This window comes from Halichoerus grypus, chromosome 6 (assembly GCF_964656455.1).
Source record: "Halichoerus grypus chromosome 6, mHalGry1.hap1.1, whole genome shotgun sequence".
NCBI classification, from domain to species: domain Eukaryota; kingdom Metazoa; phylum Chordata; class Mammalia; order Carnivora; family Phocidae; genus Halichoerus; species Halichoerus grypus.
Window position 1 is genome coordinate 157,366,114 of NC_135717.1, and position 21,927 is coordinate 157,388,040.

The 21,927-nt window shown below is 37.4% G+C and overlaps 1 protein-coding gene and 1 pseudogene across 5 annotated transcripts in view; both read right to left on the reverse strand.

Moving 5' to 3' along the window:
- ANKS1B (ankyrin repeat and sterile alpha motif domain containing 1B) overlaps positions 1-21,927 on the reverse strand; it is a 1,091,613-nt gene that overhangs the window by 576,447 nt on the left and 493,239 nt on the right. The gene's annotated exons all lie outside the window — the stretch shown is intronic.
- LOC118531812 (regucalcin pseudogene) lies at positions 18,826-19,589 on the reverse strand (annotated as a pseudogene).

Here is a 21,927-nt window from a genome sequence, read left to right on the forward strand (position 1 = left end):
ATTACCCTGGCTTCTTTTTCAGAGTAGCTGCCTCTTTATGGCATTTGGAGTCTGTCTGTCCTACTTTACCTCTTAGTTATATAGGGCTTTGGGTTGTTTTCCAGGATTTAACTGGTTGTCTTCGTCTGGTACCATATGTGTTCAGGGTAACATATTGTACTGTGTGTTGTCTATACATTTCATCACAAGATTGGGCTCATAGGAAGTTCTGGAGTCTTGGTGATAGCCTGATGAATAGGGGAGAGCAGGAATAAATGTTTCCTAGACCCTGAACCTTAGAGATTCCTGTAAATTCATTATTTAAGAGATAAGATTCATGAAAAGAGGTGTATTTGCAAAGGCAAGGATTGTGGATCAAATAAATTAGTAACTAGTCTATTTATTAGATAAGTACATTTGCCCTCTTGGTATGCTTTCTCATCTGTAAGGGCCCTGCAAATTCTTCAGTTTTATACTTTCATACGTAAAGAACAGATCTTTGCTGCTAAACTGGCACTTGAAAATAGCCCTCATTATTAAGGAAACAAGCATTTCTCTGAAAAATTTTTCCATTTCCACTGATAATGCAAAGGTAAACCCTGCCAGTATATAATAACCATAAATTCTTATGAAGTAGCATCTTAACAAATAGTGCCTTATCCTTTGTTAAAATATTCCACAGTGCTAAAGACATTTAGCCACATTAGCAAATGACCCAAATTAACATCAGTATTATTCCTTTAAAACTGATGACCCAAGTATGACTAGAACCTGAATTACATAGAACTTCAGGGTTTAAAATCAACTTGCACCATACTGATACCACTTAGGATTCTTCTCATGCTGTGCTCCTTATGATTCAGTTGTAATTAGTCAGAATATACTGCAGCTGTTTGTGATTTTTATATAGAGAATAACATGTTTATATAGAGAAAATGTTTCATTATCTTTGCTTTTTGAAATTTCTTTCTTTGTAAATGGTATTTTACAATATGTTTTCCCATAATTTCAAATCTTAAACAAGGTTGTTAAATGGGGTTTTATCATACATAGAAAAATTGCTACCTATTAGTTTTCTTCCCTACTTCCTCCCCTAGTTCCATACATGCATACACAGCATTTATCACATTAGTTTTATATACAATTTCTGTCTCTTTATAAGATGTTACTGCAAAAGTACACTGTCTCAGGTTTTCTCAGCTTTTTACATCTACTTTGGTACCATGGCCAGGGTTTCAGGTGCACTATTGCTTCCTTTAGTTTTCTCATTTTAGTGGTTATTTTGAAGTTATGGATCACGTCTCAGCAGAATATTTAAATGCCTGCATTCCCGCATGATGTGTGCCTTTTATATTACTCGGGGATGCACTCTTTTTCCTGCTTTAATTCTCTAATTTCTGGGTGATACTGGAATCAGACATGGATATCACAGTGAGGATCTGTATTAAAATCAAATATAATCCTTCTAGTATATCTGGCATGGAATTTTGAAGTACCATGAAACATGGTGTGAAAAACACCTTCTCAAATATCTGGAAAGACAATTATTAAATTTCAGCTATAGTTTCACCCTTATCTTATAAGTTTTACATATACTCAATCTTTTTTTTTTTTTAAGATTTTATTTATTTATTTGAGAGAGAGAGAGCAGAAAGCACAAGTGGGGAGAGAGTGGAGTGGGGCAAAGGGAGAGGGAGAAGCAGACTCTCTGCTGAGTGGAGAGCCCTATGTGGGGCTCAATCCCAGGACCCCGAGATCATCACCTGAGCCGAAGGCAAATGCTTAACCAACTGAGTCACCCAGGCACCCCAACATATACCCAGTTTCTATCCTTGGATTTCCACAGAGGTGGTGGTTCTGGGCTTTTCCACTAATTAGAAAAAAGGAGGAACCATGGGGTAATTATAAGGAGAGGGCAGGAGTAGATCACTATGTGCACGTGATAGGAAAGGATTGGTAGAAGCATCAAGAAGTGTAGTATGAAAATTGGAAGATGCAGAAATATATTTCTCAGAGTTTCAAGATAATCAGGAGAGGAAAAAGGAATGCTAGTATAATGGATAGCTACTATTTTTGCTTGACTAGAGTCCTTCTTCCTGTAGTAACAATATCATGATTTTTCACTGAGAAACTACCCCTTCACTATGAAATGTGTGAGGGTCTCAATTACAGTGCCCTGTCCTCCCCGGCAAAGAGTACAGATTTGGCGCAACCCAGGCAAATCAGATTCTCCATGGGATGTGAATCTTTAACTGAGGGACACAAAGAAGGAAGATTTTTCAAGCTGATTTATCTCAACAATGGTATTTTTTTTTTTTTTTTGAGAGGGAACACAAGCAAGGGGAGTGGGAGAGGGAGAAACAGGCCTCCCGCCGAGCAGGGAGCCTGACAGGGGGCTCAATCCCAGGACCCCGGGACCACGACCTGAGCCAAAGGCAGACGCCCAACCGACTGAACCACCCAGGTGCCCCTCAACAATGGTATTTTGAAGAGACTTTCTCATTAGTGTCTGCTCCCTAGATATTCCTTGTTCCTCTAGTTACAGTTCTTTCTGAAGTCTTGTTTTTTGATCCTACTGATGCCTGTTGCTTGTAATGTTACAACTCCAACTGATACATCCAGACCAAGGAACTAATTCTCTTTAGTGATTTGGAGAAGTTAGAAAGAAAACTTTAACTTTGATAAAGCGTGGACTAAATTAAAGAATGGGGACTTCCGCTAAATTGGTAGAGAAGGACTTCGTCCAGAAATGAACTAGACCTCTAGTCCACCTGAGATAAGAAAACTAAGCCAGAATGTAAATCAATGCTCTGCTTCCTTCTTTGACAATGTCGCAGGCCAGCTGCACAGACTATGCTTAGTGAGGCGTTTGGGTTTACATTATGCTGCCAGTTCCTTCTATCTTCTCCGCTCAAGTAATTCTGATCTAGACTCTGTTCTTTTAATCCAAAGAATGTGCTGTTGAGAAATCTGTTGGAATACCTAGAACTAATCATATGATTTACATAATAATCTTGGAAAATATATAAATCAATGGGGGGGGGAAGCAATTTCCTAGTTGAAAAAATCATAGCAATAGAAACTTTCCTAACTTCATCTTAAAAGATCTAAGTTCACATACCTTCTTTGTCTTTTTTGCTATTTTCAGTTTTGTTTTTTATGGGTTTTGAATATAAATTTAATAAAAATTTGACTTGGGTTCTTGTCCTTGATTAAATTGCAGCTCATATGTTTATAAGTATTTAAAAGTGTATTTTCTGTTGTCAAACAATAAAGATGGCTACTTCACAATGGAACATACTCTGTTTGCCAGAATCAAAGAATTCAAATTCACCTGGATCCTATAAATTTAGATAGGTTTTACCTTGAATGCTACATGGTAAACAAAGTCAAAGTTTGAGGATAATCCATTAGTTGACTTAGAAAAGTGTTTGGGTATATGAGGGTTTCTCAACCTTGGCACTACTGACTTTGGGAGCTGGATAATTCTTAGCTATGAGTGGCTGTCTTGTGCATTACAGAATGTTTTTCAGCATCCCTGGTCCTGTACCCACTAGATGCCCGTAGCAACCCCCTCAGTTCCCAAATGTTCCCTGGGGGGAGAGGAAAAAATCACCCCCAGTTGAGAACCACTGGTGGTTAAGGACTTTGGTTTTAAAACCTGACAGATCTGAGCTCCACTCTCAGGTTTCCTACTCATTCACTGTTTACCTGGGAAATTACTAATTTTCCATATTTGTGAAATGTTGATTGTGATATGGCCACCTCCTAGGATTCTTAGAGAGATGAGATAAGGCAATGCACTTAGCTTGGTGATTCACCCATAATAAAAACTCGATAAAAATAATCATTTTTGTTAATAGTAACTGTATCATAATTCCTAATCCTAAACTCAAATTCCCTGACTCAAATCTGCAAAAGAATGACTAATCACATTTCTAGTTGTGTTGTTTTTATAAAGGTATAATCAAATAAAACTCTAATATAAGTAAACTAAGCACTAAATATAATTAATTCCTAAACAGGACACAGGCAACCCCCTTTGTAGTTAACTCTTTGAACTTGAAACCATTTCCATTGTGGTGCCTGGGTGGCTCAGTTGGTTAAGTGTCTGACTCTTGATCTCAGCTCAGGTCTTGATCTCGGGGTCGTGAGTTAAAAAAAGGAAAGAAAAAGAAACCATTTCCAGAGAAATGACTGGAGTAATGTTGCTTTCCATACATGACTGCTGAGGGAAAGCATAGCTAGAAGAGAGAAAACTGAATTAAGTGTTATATAACCAAAGCTCTAGGACCTAAGAAGAAAACCTTGACTTCCTCCCTCTTCCTCTAAACCCTTAAGTGTTAGAGGTGAAAGATACCAAGAAAATGAAGAATCAGAACATAGAATATTGTCACATGGAACTAACATAAGAAGTAGAACCAAAGACAAAATTTAAATGAAGAAATTTTATACGTGTACATCTCAAATGCTCTCAACCACAGAATTAGAGAAATGACAGATGAATCCATGGACTGTCAAACCACTTGCTGTACAAAAATAAACTTCTGAACTTTAGTGTTTTGCTTAATAGAAAATCCTTTCTTTCTTGACTCAGTTATGACCTCAGATATTCACCAGAATTTAACGCACATGAAAACACAATTCCATGCCAAGATTTGAGGCTGTGGGAAAAAAATCCCCAGTAGAATGACATTTAAAATGCAATTTAAATCCCTTACCATAAAATTCAACAATCTTGGAATTTTATATACTTTCCTCCTGGATTCTGGTGCACACTCAGGTGAATGCACCTGTTAACCATAAACAAATGATTATTCTGAAGGGGTGGTTGTGTAGCCTTTTTAATTCCAAGTTCACTTTGTCTGGGGATGTTCAGATAGTGCTTTCACTTGGGAGTCTGTGGAAAGGGTAAGATATGAAAAGCTTAAATATTTTGTTAGAAGGTTCTGCTGAGAAGAGGAATCTGAATTGTTGCCTTGTACTTGCAAGTATACCAATAATAGGGCCTCTCATAAAGAAGTCACCTGAGACTTCAGATCATAGTGAGTAATCTTAGAAATATTCTCTATGAAAGTAAATTACATGGTCCAAGTAATGTGTTACTCTCCTACTACGAGTTATGTCATGATTAAAATTACTTTACACTAAAACACTAAATTACACAAGGATCCTTATAAATAGAAGATATTCAACAAACAATTCTTGATGACAGTCCCATCTCTCCTCAATTCAGCAAATTAAAATGAGTTGCAAAAGCTTTAAAGAAGTCACACAGCTAGTTAATTGCAGTTTGTCTAGAAAACACACTCCTGTACCCAACTCCAGCTCTGGGTTGGGTGATTAAATCATGGACACATTGACTGTTTTGATGGAAAAAGTTTACGTGTTCATTTAATCTAGGACATCCCTCACCTCACATATACAATCTACACATATATATTTAACTTTTTAAAAATTTGATTATAGTTGACACACAATGTTACATTAGTTTCAGGTGTGCAATTTAGTGATATTTAACTTTTCAATTAGCTGAAGTGTCAAATGGTTTAAGCACTTGGTCATTGTTCTTTATGATATCATTCTTTTTTAAAATTGAAGTATAATTGGTGTACAGTATTCTATTAGTTTCAGGTATACAACACTGATTTGACAATGCTCACCACAATAAGGGCATTCACCATTTGTCACCATACAGCATTATTACAATATTATTGACAATATGCCCTATACTGTACTTTTCATCTCTATGACTATTTTATAACTGGAGGTTTATAGCCTTTAATCCTCTTTATCTATTTTACCCTCCTTTCCACCCACCTTCCCTCTGGCAACCATTAGTTTGTTCTCTGTATTTAAGAGTACGTTTGTTTTTTTGTTCATTTGTTTTGTTTTTTAGATTTCACATATAAGTGAAATCATATGGTATTTGTCTTTCTCTGTCTGACTTTTTCCCCTTAGCATTATATCCTCTAGATACATCCATGTTGTAGCAAATGGTAAGATCTCATTATTTTTTTATGGCTGAGTAATATTCCTCTGTGTGTGTGTGTGTGTGTGCGCGCGCGCGTGTGCATGCGGATGCACGTGCATCACGTCTTCTTCATTCATCTACTGATGGACATTGAGGTTGCTACCATATCTTGAAAATAATGCTGCAATAAACATAAGGGTGAAGGTACCTTTTTGAATTAATGTTTTGTTTTCTTTAGGTAAATACCCAGTAGTGGAATTACTGGATCATATATTTCTATTTTTAACTTTTTGAGGAGATTCCATAATGTTTTCCACAGTGGCTGCACCAATTTACATTCCCACCAACAGTGCATGAGAATTCTCTTTTCTCTACATCCTCGCCAACACTTGTTTTTTCTTATCTTTTTGATACTACCTGGTGTATAGTGATATTTCATTGTGAGTTTGATTTGCATTTCACTGATGATTAGTGATGTGGAACACCTTGTCATGTGTCTGCCATCTATATGTCTTCTTGGAAAATATGTATTCAAGTTCTCTGCCCATTTTAATCAGATTATTTGTTTTGATGTTGAGTTATATAAATTTTTTTGTAGTATATATTGAAATCTGAGATTATGATACCTCCAGGTTTGTTCTTCTTTCTCAAGATTACTTTGGCTAATCAAGGTCTTGTGTGATTCCATACATATTTAGGATTATTTTGTTCTAGTTCTGTGAAAAATGTTGTTGGTATTTTGATAGGAATTGCACTGAATCCATAGATTGCTCTGGGTAGTATGGACATTTTAATGATATTATTTCTTCCATCCATGAGCATGGAATACCTTTACCTTTGTGTCATCTTCAATTTCTTTCTTCAGTGTCTTATACTTTGCAGAGTACAGGTTTTTCATTTCACTGAGTTTATTCCTAGGTATTTTATTCTTTTTGGTATAATTGTAAATGGGATTGCTTTCTTAATTTCTATTTCTGCAACTTTGTTATTAGTGCATAGAAACATAACAGATTTCTGTATATTAATTTAATATCCTGCAAATTTACTTAATTCAATTATCAGTTCTAAGAGTTTCTTGTTGGAGTATTTAGGCTTTTCCATATATAGTATCATGTCAGCTGCAAATAGTGACAGTTTTACTACTTTTTAAAATTTTTAATTTTTTTGACATTTTTTTAAAATTAAAATTTAATTTAATTAACATATACTGTATTACAACTTTCAGAGGTAGAATTTAGTGATTCATCAGTTGCATACAACACCCAGGGCTCATTACTTCAAGTGCCCTTGTTAATGCCCATCACCCAATTACCCCATCCCCCTACCCATCTCCCCTCCAGCAACACTCAGGTTTGTTTCCCATAGTTAAGAGTCTCTTATGGTTTGCCTTCCTCTCTGTTTTCCTGCTATTTTATTTTTCCTTCCCTTCCCCTACGTTTATCTTCTTTGTTTCTTAAATTCCACACATGAATGAACTCATATGGTATTTTTCTTTGACTGACTTATTTCACTTAGCATAATACCCTCTAGTTCCATCAACGTCATTGCAAATGGCAACATTTCATTCTTTTTGATGGATGAGTAATATTCCATTATATATATGTGATATATATGGAATATATATATATTACCACATCTTCTTTATCCATTCATCTGTTGATGGACATCTGGCCTATTTCCATATTTTGGTTATTGTGGACATTGCTGCTATAAACATTGGGGTGCATGTGACCCTTTGAATCACGATGTGTGTTTCCTTTGGATAAATACCTAGTAGTGCAATTGCTGGGTCATAAGGTAGCTCTATTTTTAACTTTTTGAGGAACCTCCATACTGCTTTCCAGAGTGGATCTACCAGTTTGCATTCCTACCAACAGCATAAGAGGGTTCCCATTTCTCTGCATCCTCCCCAACATCTGTTGTTTCCTGAGTTGTTAATTTTAGCCATTCTGACTGGTGTGAGGTGGTGTCTCCTTGTGGTTTTGATTTGTATTTCCCTGATGTGACATGGAGCATTTTTTCATGTATCTGTTGGCCATTTGTCTGTCTTCTTTGGAGAAATGTCTGTATGTCTTCTGCCCATTTCTTGACTGGATTATTTGTTTTTTGGGTGTTGGTTTGAGTTCTTTATAGGTTTTGATTACTAGCCCTTTATCTGAAAAGACATTTGCAAATATCTTCTCCCATTCATAGGCTGCCTATTTCCTTTGCTGTGCAAAAGCTTTTTATCTTGATGAAGTCCCAATAGTTCATTTTTGCTTTTGTTTCTCTTGCCTTTGGAGACGTGTCTAGCAAGAAGTCACGGTGGCCTAGGTCAAAGAGGTTGCTGCCTGTGTTGTCCTCTAGGATTTTGAGGGATTCCTGTCTCACATTTAGGTCTTTTGTCCATTCTGAGTTTATTTTTGTGTATGGTATAAGAAAGTGGTCCAGGTTCATTCTGCATGTGGCTGTCCAATTTTCCCAGCACCGTTTGTTGAAGAGACTGTCTTTTCTCCATTGGATATTCTTTCCTGCTTTGTCGAAGATTAGTTGACCATAGAGCTGAGGGTCCATTTCTGGGTTCTCTATTCTGTTCCATTGATCTATGTGTCTGTTTTTGTGCCAGTACCATACTGTCTTGATGATTATAGCTTTGTAACACAGCTTGAAGTGATGGCTCCAGCTTTGGTTTTCTTTTTTCAACATTCCTTTGGCTACTCAGGGTCTTTTCCATACAAATTTTAGGATTGTTTGTTCTAGCTCTGTGAAAAATGTTGATGGTATTTTTATTTTTTTAATTTTTTTTATTATTATGTTATGTTAATCACCATACATTCCATCATTAGTTTTTGATGTAGTGTTCCATGATTCATTGCTTGTGTATAACACCCAGTGCTCCATGCAGAACGTGCCCTCTTTAATACCAAAATGTTGATGGTATTTTGATAGGGATTGCATTGAATGTGTAGATTGTTTTGGGTAGCATAAACATTTTAACAATATTTGTTCTTCCAATCCATGAACATTTCTTTTTGTCTGTTTTTTCATTTCTTTTAGTCTTCCTCAATTATTTTCATAAGTGTTCTATAGTTTTCAGAGTATAGATCCTTTGCCTCTTTGGTTAGACTTATTCCTGGGTATCTTATGGTTTTGGGTGCAATTGTAAATGTGATCCATTCTTTGATTTCTCTTTCTTTTGTCTCTTTGTTAGTGTATAGAAATGCAACTTATTTCTGTGCATCGATTTTATATCCTGCCACTTTGCTGAATTCCTGCATGAGTTCTAGCAATTTTGGGGTGGAGTCTTTTGGGTTTTCCACACAGAGTATCATGGCATCTGTGAAGAGTGAAAATTTGACTTCTTCTTTGCTGATTCAGATGCCTTTTATATCTTTTTGTTATCTGATTGCTGAGGCTAGGACTTCTAGTACAATGTTGAACAACAGTGGTGAGAGTGGACATTCCTGTCGTGTTCCTGACCTAGGGAGAAAAGCTCTCAGTTTTTCCCCTTGAAAATGATATTCACTGTGGGCTTTTCATACATGGCTTTTATTATATTGAGGTCTGTTCCCTCTATCCCTACACTAAGAAGAGTTTTTATCAAGAAAGGATGCTGTATTTTGTCACATGCTTTTTCTGCATTTATTGAGAGTATCATATGGTTTCTGTCCGTTCTTTTATTAATGTGATGTATTACACTGATTTGCAGATACTGAAGCACCCTTGCAGCCCAGGAATAAATCCCACTTGGTCATGGTGAAGAATTCTTTTAATATACTGTTGGATCCTATTAGTTAGTACCTTGCTGAGAAGTTTTATATCCATGTTCATCAGAGATATTGGTCTGTAATTCTCCTTTTTGGTGGGGTCTTTGTCTGGTTTTGGGATCAAGGTAATGCTGGCCTCATAGAAAGAGTTTGGAAGTTTTCCTTTCATTTCCATTTTTTGAAACAGTTTCAGAAGAATTGATATTAATTCTTCTTTAAATGTTTGGTAGAATTCCCTTGGGAAGCCATCTAACCCTGGACTCTTGTTTGTTGGGAGATTTTTTATTACTGATTCAATTTCTTTGCTGATTCTGGGTCTGTTCAGGTTTTCTATTTCTTCCTTTTTCAATTTTGGTAGTTTATATGTTTCTAGGAACTCATCCATTTCTTCCAGATTGCCTAATTTGTTGGCATATAATTGTTACTATATCTTATAATTGTTTGTATTTCTTTGGTGTTTGTTGTGATCTCTCCTCTTTCATTCATGATTTTATTTATTTGGGTCCTTTCTCTTTTCTTTTAGATAAGTATGGCTAGGGATTTATCAATGTTATTAATTCTTTTGAGGAACCAGCTCCTAGTTTCATTGATCTATTTTTTTTATTTCTATTTCATTGATTTCTGCTCTAATCTTTATTATTTCTCTTCGCCTGTTGAATTGAGGCTTTATTTGTTGTTCCTTTTGCAGCTCCTTTAGGTGTAATGTTAGGTTGTGTATTTGGGACTTTCCTGTTTCTTTTTTTTTTTTTTCCATACAAATGGCTAACAGACACATGAAAAAATGTTCAACATCACTAGCCATCAGGTAAATACAAATCAAAACCACAACGAGATACCACCTTACACCAGTTAGAATGGCAAAAATTAACAAGATAGGAAACAATAAATGTTGGTAAGGATGTGGAGAAAGGGGAACCCTCTTACACTGTTGGTGGGAATACAAACTGGTACACTCTTTTTTTTAAGATTTTATTTATTTATTTATTTATTTATTTATTTATTTGAGAGAAAGTGAGAGAAAGCACGAGGGGCAGAGGAAGAGGGAGAAGCAGGCTCCCCGCTGAGCAAGGAGCCTGATATGGGGTTCTATCCCGGGAGCCTGGGATCATGACCTGAGCCGAAGGCAGACGCTTAACTGATTGAGCCACTCAGGCACCCTGAGATTTTTTTGTTTCTTGAGAAAGGCCTGTATTGCTATATACTTCCCTCTTAGGGCCATCTTTGCTGCATCCCAAAGGTTCTGAACTGTCATGTTTTCATTTTCATTTGCTTCCATGTCTTTCTTAAAATTCTTCTGTAATTTCCTGGTTGACCGATTCACTCTTTAGTAGGATACTCTTTAACCTTCATGTATTTGTCATCCTTCCAAATTTTTTCTTGTAGTTAACCAAGTTTTAAAGCATTGTGGTCTGAAAATATGCATGGTATAATCTGAATCTTTTTGTACCAGTTGAGACCTGATTTGTGATGTGATCTATTCTGGAGAATGCTCCATGTGCATTTTGCTGCTTTAGGATGAAATGTTCTGAATATATCTGTGAAGTCCATTTGGTCCAGTGTGTCATTCAAAGCCCTTGTTCTTGTTAATCTTCTGCTTGGATGATCTGTCCACTGCTGTGAATGGGGTGTTAAAGTCCCCTACTATTTTGTATTATTATCAATGAGTTTGTTTCATTTTGTTACTAATGGGTTTATATAATTGGCTGCTCCTAAGTTAGGGGCATAAATATTTATAATTGTTAGATCTTCTTGTTGGATAGACCCTTTTATTATGATATAGTGTCCTTCTTCATCTCTTCTTACAGTCTTTGGTTTAAAATCTAGTTTTTCTGATATAAGGATGGCTACTCCAGCTTTCTTTTGATGTCCATTGTCATGATAAATTGTTCTCCACCCCCTCACTTTCAATATGGAGGTGTCTTTGTGTCTAAAATGAGTCTCTTGTAAGCAGCATATTGATCGGTCTTGTTTTTTTTATCCATTCTTATACCCTATTGTCTTTTGATTTGCACATTTAGTACATTTACATTCAGAGTAGTTTTGAAAGATATGAAGTCAGTGCCATTGTATTACCTGTAAAAATCACTGTTCCTATAGATTGTCTCTGTTCCTTTCTGGTCTTTGTTATCTTTGGGCTTTCTGTCTGCTCAAAGGATCTCCTTTAATATTCAGTTTTACTTCTTCCTTACCAATTTGGATGCCTTTTATTACTTTTTTCTTGTCAGATTGCTACAGCTGGGACTTCCAGTACTATGTTGCATAAAAGTACTGAGAGTGAACACCCTTGTCTTGTTCCTGATCTTAGAGGAAAAGCTCTCAGTTTTTCACTATTGAGGATAATGTTAGTTGTGGGTTTTCTATATATGGCCTTTGTTATGTTGAGGTATGTTCTCTCTAAACCAACTTTGTTGAAAGTTTTTATCACAAATGGATGTTGTATTTTGTCAAATGCTTTCTCTGCATCTGTTGGGGTGATCATATGGTTTTTATCCTTCCTCTTTGTAATGTGATGTATCACACTGATTGATTTGCAAATACTGAACCACCTTTGCATCCCTGGAAGAAATTCCACTTCATCTTGGTGAATGATTTTATTAAGTATTGCTGAATTTGGTTGCTAATATTTTGTTGAGAATTTGTGCATCAGTGTTCATCAGAGATACTGGCCTGCAGTTTTGCTTATTGTAATGTTTTTCTGGTTTTGGTATCAGGATAATGCTGGCCTCATAGAATGCACTTGAAAGTTTTCCTTCCTCTTCTAATTTTTGGAGTAATTTGAGAAGAATAGGTATTAGCTCTTTCTAATTTTTAAATTATTTTTTCACTACTAGGTCATTATTTATTAGGTTTTTTGATGCTTTAGGTATGAAAAATATGGAATGCCGAACAGATATGGTCCCCACCCTTCCCTCTCTAGCAATTTGCAAAGAATCAAGAGGCTGATTGAGGAGGATTGGGGCAAAGATGGCAGAGGAGTAGGGGACCCTATTCCAACTGGTCCCCTGAATTGAGCTGGATATCTACTAGACTACTCTGAACACCCACGAAATCAGCCTGAGATGTAAGAAGATATACCTGGATCTCTACAAACAGAATATTGCTGGCAGTTGGTTTCAAGTTATGAAGCAGGGAGCCCTGATTCTGTGGGCAGATAGCAGAAGATAAATGGAAGGGGGAGGGAGCTGCTATAAGCGCTGGCACCAGGAAGGTGAAATAACAAAGGAGTGCAAAAGCCTCCTGCGCTGGGGACGGGGCACAGACTTACAGACCAGTAGCAGCAGGGAAAGGACTTTAGGGCAGACCCCTGAATGGAAACCTGAAACTGCGGGGGGCGTGTGTGCAAACTGGGGGCAGCTGGCAGTTTTAGAAGCACAAAGGGCAGAGATGTGCCTGGACCTGAAAGCAAGGGCTGGGAGTGCTACTGTGGGGCATACAACTCAGGATGCTGTGGTTTTAGCAGCACAGACAGAAATGGAGACAGTGTGGCCTGGAGAGCTCACTGAAGAACAGACTGCGATCTCACTGTTCTGAGGCAGAGGGTTGGAAATGGTCTCTTCTGCTTTGACTCTCGGAATAGACATGGAAAACCACCAGGGAAAACTGCCAGAAAACAAAAGCCCCAAAAAACTGGTTTCACTGAGCCCATCCCCACCCCCCACAGGGGGCAGGGCAACTCTGCCCAAACAGGGTTGCCTGAGTAACAGCGCGGCAGGCCCCTCCCCTAGAAGACAGGCTGGGAGAACAAGAGGCGGACAACCCTAAGGTCCCTATAAAAAGGTGCATCTTGCTTGGGTTGTGGCCAGTAATTTGGACTCTGTAAATTCCCTCAACCACGTCTCAACAGAATGACTAAGAGGAGGAACCCGCAAAATAGGAAAGACTCAGAGAAATGACTTCTGCCACAGATTTACAAATGGATATAGATATAAGCAAGATGTCAGAAATATACTTCAGGATAACAGTTATGAAGATGATAGCTAGAATGGAGAAATTGATTAATGGCCAAATAGAGTCTCTAAGGGCAGAAATGAGAGCTGAACTGGCAGAACTTAAAAATGCTATCAATGAGATCCAATCTAATCTAGATACTCTAACAGCTAGGGTAAACGAGGCAGAAGAACGAATTAGTGATCTAGAAGACAAACTGATAAAAAAAGAGCAAAAATGAGGAGGCTTGGGAGAAACAGCTTAAAATCCACAAAAACATAATTAGAGAAATAAATGACAACATGAAACGTTCCAATATCAGAATTATTTGGATCCCTGAGGGGGTGGAGAGAGAGAGAGAGGACTAGAAGATATATTTGAGCAAATCATAGCTGAGAACTTTCCTTATCTGGGGAATGAAACAAACATTTGTGTCCTAGAGGCAGAGAGGACCCCTCCCAAGATCAAGGAGAACAGACCAACACCCTGGCATGTAATAGTAAAACTCTCAAATCTTAGAACCAAGAAAACCATCTTAAGAGCAGTTAGGGGGAAGAGATTGCTTATGTACAGAGGGAGGAACATCAGAATAATGTCAGACCTATCCACAGAGACATAGTAAGCCAGAAAGGGCTGGCAAGACATATTCAGGGTACTAAATGAGAAGAACATGCAGCCAAGAATACTTTATCTGGTAAGGCTGTCATTTAGAAAGGATGGAGAGATGCAGAGCTTCCATGACTGGCAGAAACTGAAAGAATATGTGACCACTAGGCCGGCCCTGCAAGAAATATTAAGGGGGGTTCTATAAAAGGAGAAAGACTCTGAGTAATATAGAACAGAAATTTATATTGACAATCTATAGAAACAAGGACTTCAGAGGCAACATGATGACAATAAATTCATATCTTTCAATAATCAGTCTCAGTGTGAATGGCCTAAATGCTCCCATAAAATGGCACAGGGTTGCAGACTGGATAAAAAGATAGGACCCATCCATATGCTGTCTACAACAGACTCATTTTGAACCTAAAGATACATCCAGACTGAAAGTCTGGAGAACCATCTTCCATGCCAATGCACCTCAAAAGAAAGCTGGGGTAGCAATTCTTGTATCAGACAAATTAGATTTTAAGCTAAAGACTGTAGTTAGAGACACAGAAGGACACCATATCATTCTTAAAGGGTCTATCCAACAAGAAGATCTAACAACTGTAAATATCTATGCCCCCAACATGGGAGCAGCCAACTACATAAGCCAACTGTTAATCAAAATAAAGAGTCATATTGATAACAATACATTAATTGTAGGAGACCTCAATACTCCATTCTCAGCAATAGACAGGTCATCTAAACAGAAAATCAACAAAGAAACAAGAGCTTTGAATGACACACTGGACCAGATGGACCTCATAGATATATACAGAACATTCCACCCTAAAACAACAGAATACTCATTCTTCTTGAGCGCACATGCAACTTTCTCCAGAATAGACCACATACTGGGTCACAAATCAGGTCTCAACTGATACCAAAAGATTGAGATTATTCCCTGCATATTCTCTGACCATAATGCTTTAAAATTGGAACTCAATCACAAGAAAAAATTTGGCAGAAATTCAAACACTTGGAAGCTAAAGAACACTCGCTCAAGAATGTTTGGGTCAACCAGGAAATCAAAGAAGAACTTAAACAATTCATGGAAACCAATGAGAATGAAAACACATCGGTCCAAAACCTGTGGGATACTGCAAAGGTGGTCCTAAGGGGGAAATACATAGCCATCCAAGCCTCACTCAAAAAAATAGAAAAATCCCAAATTCACCAACTAACTTTATACTTTAAAGAACTAGAGAAAAAGCAACAAATGATGCCTAAGCCACACATTAGAAGAGAAATAATTAAGATTAGAGCAGAGATCAATGAATTAGAAACAGGAAAAACAGTAGATCAGATCAATGAAACTAGAAGCTGGTTCTTTGAAAGAATTAATAAGATCAATAAACCACTGGCCAGACTTATCCAAAAGAAAAGAGAAAGGACCCAAATTAATAAAATTATGAATGAAAAGGGAGCAATCATGACTGACACCAAGGAAATAGAAACAATTATTAGAAATTATTATCAACAACTATATTGCCAATAAATTAAGCAAGCTGGAAGAAATGGATGCCTTCCTGGAAACTCCACCAAGACTGAAACAGGAAGAAATTGACAACCTGAATAGGCCAATAACAAGTAACGAGATTGAAGCAGTGATCAAAAACCTCCCAAAAAACAAGAGTCCAGGGTCTGATGGATTCCCTGGGGAATTCTACTAAACATTCAAGAAAGAAATAAGACCTACTCTCCTGAAGCTGTTTCAAAAAATAGAAACAGAAGGAAAGCTTCCAGACTCATTCTATGAGCCAGCATTACCTTAATCCCCAAACCAGGCAACAACCCCATCAAAAAGGAGAATTTCAGACCAATATCCCTGATGAATATGGATTCCAAAATCCTAGCTCATAGGATCCAACAATACATTAAAAAGGATCATCCACCACGACCAAGTGGGATTTATCCCCGGGATGCAAGGTGGTTCAACATTCACAAATCAATTAATGTGATAGAACACATTAATAAGAGGAGAGAGAAGAACCATATGGTCCTCTCAATTGATGCAGAAAAAGCATTTGACAAAATACAGCAACCTTTCCTGATTAAAACTCCTCAAAATATAGGGATAGAGGGAACATTCCTCAATCTCATACAATCCATCTATGAAAAACCCACAGCGAATATCATCCTCAGTGGGGAAAAGATGAGAGCATTTCCCTTAAGATCAGAAACATGTCAAGCATGCCCACTCTCACCACTATTGTTCAACAAAGTACTAGAAGTCCTAGCAACAGCAATCAGACAACAAAAAGAAATAAAAGGTATTCAAATTGGCAAAGAAGAAGTCAAACTCTCTCTCAGCAGACATGATACTTTATGTGGAAAATCCAAAAGACTCCACCCCTAAATTACTAGAACTCATACAGAAATTCAGTAATGTGGCAAGATACAAATCAATGCACAGAAATCAGTTGCTTTCTTATACACTAACAATGTAACTGTAGAAAGAGAAATTAGAGAATCGATTCCATTTATAATAGCACCAAAAACCATAAGATACCTTGGAATAAACCTAACTAAAGAGGTAAAGGATCTATACTCTAGGAACTACAGAACACTCATGAAAGAAATTGAAGAAGACACAAAAAGATGGAAAAACATTCCATGCTCACGGATTGGAAGAATAAACATTGTTAAAATGTCTATGCTGCTCAGAGCAATCTATATCTTCAACACCATCCTGATCAAAATACCAATGGCATTTTTCAAAGTGCTGGAACAAACAATCCTAAAATTTGTATGGAATCAGAAAAGACCCTGAATCACCAAGGAAATGTTGAAAAAGAAAAACAAAGCTGGGCGCATCATGTTGCCTGATTTCAAGCTCTATTACAAAGCCGTGATCACCAAGACAGCTTGGTACTGGCACAAAAACAGATACATAGACCAATGGAACAGAATAGAGAGCCCAGAAATGGACCCTCAATTCTATGGTCAACTAATCTTCAACAGAGCAGGAAAAAATATGCAATAGAAAAAAGACAGTCTCTCCAATAAATGGTACTGGGAAAATTGGACAGCTATATACAGAAGAACGAAACTTCACCATTCTCTAGCACCATACACAAAGATAAACTCAAAATGGTTGAAAGACCTCAATGTGAGACAGGAATCCATCAAAATCCTAGAGGAGAACATAGGCAGTAACCTCTTTGACATCAGCCACAGCAAATTCTTTCAAGACATGTCCCCAAAGGCAAGCAAAAAAAAAAGCAAAAATGAATTTTTGGGACTTAGTCAAGATAAAAAGTTTCTGCACAGCAAATAAAACACTCAAAAAAAACAAAGGGGCAACCCACGGAATGGGATAAGATTTTTGAAAATGACACTATAAACAAAGGGCTGATATTCAAGAGCTATAAAGAACTTCTCAAACTCAACACCCAAAAAAACAAATAGTCAAGTCCAAAAATGGGCAGAAGACATGAACAGCCACTTCTCTGAAGAAGACATACAAATGGCTAATAGACACCTGAGAAAATGTTCATCATCATTAACCATCAGGGAAATTCAAACCAAAACCACATTGAGATACCACCTTAAACCAGTTAGAATGGCAAAAATTAACAAGACAAGAAACAACAAGTGTTGGCAAGAATGTGGAGAAAGGGGAACCCTCTTACACTGTTGGTGGGAATGCAAGTTGGTACAGCCACTTTGGAAAACGTGGAGATTCCTCAGAAATTAAAAATAGAGCTACCCTATGACACAGCAATTGCATTACTGGGTATTTACCCCAAAGACACAGATGTAGTAAAAAGAAGGGCCATATGCACCCCAATGTTCATAGCAGCAATGTCCCCAATAGCTAAACTGTGGAAAGAGCCGAGATGCCCTTCAACAGATGAACGGTTAAAGAAGATGTGGTCCATATATACAATGGAATATTATTCAGCCATCAGAAAGGATGAATACCCAACTTTTATATCAACATGGAGGGGACTGGAGGAGATTATGCTAAGTGAAATAAGTCAAGCAGAGAAAGTCAATTATCATATGGTTTCAACTATTTGTGGAACATAAGGAATAGCATGGAGGACATTAGGAGAAGGAAGGGAAAAATGAAGGGGGTTGGAAAACAGAGGGGGAGACGAACCATGAGAGACTATAGACTCTGAGAAACAAACTCAGGGTTTTAGAGGGGAGGGGTGGGGTGATGCGTTACCCTGGTGATGGGTATTAAGGAGGGCACGTATTGCATGGAGCACTGGGTGTTATACGCAAACAATGAATCATGGAACACTACATCAAAAACTAATGATGTACTGTATGGTGACTAACAAAACATAATAAAATAGAATTAATAATAATTTAAAAAATAGGCTGATTGAACAATTCTTTACATTTCTATACTACCTTTGCAGAAGGCCTTGTAGTGTGTTATCAAAGCTACCTGCACCCCCTTACTAAAATGCTCTACCTTTCAAAAAGTGTAAATAAAAATTTAACCCTGTTAATAATATAATTTCTTCAATTTTTTGTAACTAGACTGAAATTTCAACTCTAGAATTTTCTACATGTCTTCAAAAGTTCCTCCAGTAGGAAAGAAGGCCACTCATCCTGCATAGGAATAGGGAGGAATTCCTTTGACCCCCAGGCCAGTTATCTTGAAAATTCCACCAGCTTCAGGCTGCTGCAGAATACCCTTTGGGTCCATTCAACCCACAGTCACATACATTTCAGAGTAGTTCTTCCATGTGAAGCAGCATGAAGTTGTTTTATCAACAGGCAACTTCACAGTCTGGAGTCTTTCCTTGTCTTAGGAACTAAAAGAATCACTCTTCCTCCATTACAATAGGCCACCCAGAGCACCCCCTCAGCATCAATACACATTCCATCTGGAATTTATTTTTCTTTCTCCAGCTTGTAAACACTTCTGCAGTTGGAGATCTTTCCTGTTTGCAGGTCATAATTAAAGGCATCCACAGAATAGGACAGGCTGTCAATATAAAAGAAGACTTTGTGGTCTAGGGATCAATCCAAACCATTGTAGATGTCTACCTGGTCAAAATACTTTTCCACGTGGTGGTCAGGAAAAGAGAGCACAGGGACCCCTGGTGCCGCTCCAGAACTGCTGGGGCCATTTCCTCAGCCATGGTTCCAGCAAAGTATCTCCCAGCGGGATCCACCTTCCCATTATTGAACTGATTGTTTTTCTTGTCTTTATCTACTGTAGCCAGGACAACTGTTGACTGATCTTCCTAGTTAAAAGCACAGAACTTTGTTCCAATGGTGGTGACATAGCCTCCTGCCAGGCGAAGGGTCACAGAGATGATGGGGGCATCCATGGTCACTTACTCCACCCCCGAGCAATTCCTACTTACTGCTTGCTGAGCAATTCCCACTGGCAAACCTTTTTTTGCAGGACTATCTCAAAAAGCAGAGAGTTGGATGCCTCTTCCTATACTAGAGACTTGGAGCACTGGCAGTTCTGGCTTGGTATTAACTCTTTTCTTTCTTTCTTCCTTCCTCCCTCCCTCCCTCCCTCCCTCCTTCCCTTCCTTTCCCATCCCTTCCCATCCCTTCCCTTCCCTTTCCTTCCTTCCTTCCTTCCTTCCTTCCTTCCTTCCTTCCTTCCCTCCTTCCTTCCTTCCTTCCTTCTTTTCTCTCTCTCTCTCTTTTTCTTTCTTTCCAGAAAGAAACAGTATGAGTGGCAGGGAAGAGGGGCAGAGGGAGAGAGAGAATCCCAAGCAGGCTCCTCAACCAGAGCAGAGCCTGTTGCTGGAGCTCGAGCTCATGATCCTGAGATCACGACCTGAGCTGAAATTAAAAGTCGGATGCTTAACCAACTGAGCCACCCAGGTGCTCCAGTATTAATTCTTTTTTAAATGTTTGGTTTACCTTCACCTGTGAAGCCATCTGGTCCAAGACTTTTGTTTGTTGGGAGTTTTTTTGATTACCAATTCAATTTCATTACTGGTAATCGGTCTTTCCTAATTTCCTATTTCTTCCTGATTTCATTTTGGAAGATTGTGTTTTTAGGAATTTATCCATTTCTCCTAGGTTAAATTATTAGGTCATTAATATCCCTGGCCTCTAATATCTTGCCACTTGAAATGTGAACTATGGACCATCAGTATCAGCATCACCCAGAAGATTGTTATAAATGCAGTCTCAGGCCCAGCCCCGACTGAGTAAGTCAGAGTATTTTTTAATAAGATACTCAAGTGACTTGTATATATATTAAAGTTTGAGAACACTGTTTTAATATCAATACAAATGTAAATATATGTGTAATTTGTGCCTATCTATTTATGTATTATCATATTTATTTACATTTCCCCCCTTTCAGGACTTTATATTACTCTACTCACCCTGGTAAGAACAGGTGAGTTCAATAAAATAATCTAATTGCATAAATTCTATATTTTTGTACAAATGACTAGTTATTCCCTAGAGATCATCTTCTAAGTATATATGGCTATGAAGAATTTTTACAGAAGTATCTTTATTATTAAGGTAAATTTTGATTATTTTTATATCAAAATATTATTAAGCAGCACTGAATTTTTTCTTTTAAAGAGACTTTGTACAAACACTATACTCTTATAACCAGTATAATTAATTCAATTCTTGCCCCTTTAACTTAAATTTGAAATTTTATGAGTCATATTCATAGTCTTATTTTTGATTTTGTTTTGTATTTTGTGTATTTATGGCAACATGTATTTAAGTGACCTGTGACTGGGGTGACATTCCAAGAACACAGAATTTTCAGTTTGAAACCAAGAAAATCCTGGGCAAACCAAGTCACTTTCTCTATAATAAAGCTTATTAGGCCTGATCACAATTTTAAAAAGTATTTGCAATAAGTAATTTTTTATTTGGAATAATATTAGCATGTTGATTAAATACTGATTTTTAAAAACCACAGAAGGTTTGAGTATGAGCATTATGACCTTTTCATAAAAGAGTAAGTTTTAAAACACCTGCTTCATTTCTTTTTACAGAGTTTTTAAAGCAATCAGAAAAGTCTGCTCTCATGTATGTCAGTTACAAGTACTTATTTGACAGAAAACTCACCTCTTAATGTACCATGATAATAATTGTCCTGAAATTCCTAAAAGACTACCCTTGAAAATATCATACAACCTTAAAAAAGGACATATTTCTCTATTGGCATTGCATAGTTATTCTAACTAGTAAACTAATAAACTAAAGTGGTCAATAAAGTAGATTGCCATTGACATTTTCCCTTTGTGTTTCTACAAGTACCTAAAGACTGACAACAGTCTCATGGAAGTAAAAAATGTATTTCTTTTCAGATACCCATTGTCATTTTAAAAATAAAAAGAACAGGGACTGTACAAAATGTAAGAAGCCTTTGGCCCCTAGAACTAGTATAGGCAAGAATCAAATTAAGAAGATTATTTAGTTTTATACAGAGGTCACTTATTATAAAAAGAAAGAATGACTCAGAGGGGATAAGAACCCAGAGGGCAGAGCCAGGAGCCATAACTCTCAGGGAGCAGAACTGAACCCTATTCGCAGAACAGGCAACGTGTCCCTGGCTGGAATTCAGTATTTCTATGGACTGATGACTTTTCCATCTTTTTTAAATGGAAGTGTCTATTGTGGTTAATCTGTGTTTGTGTGGTCATTATATGATAGATATGTGGATGGCAGATAATCTGTCTCTTT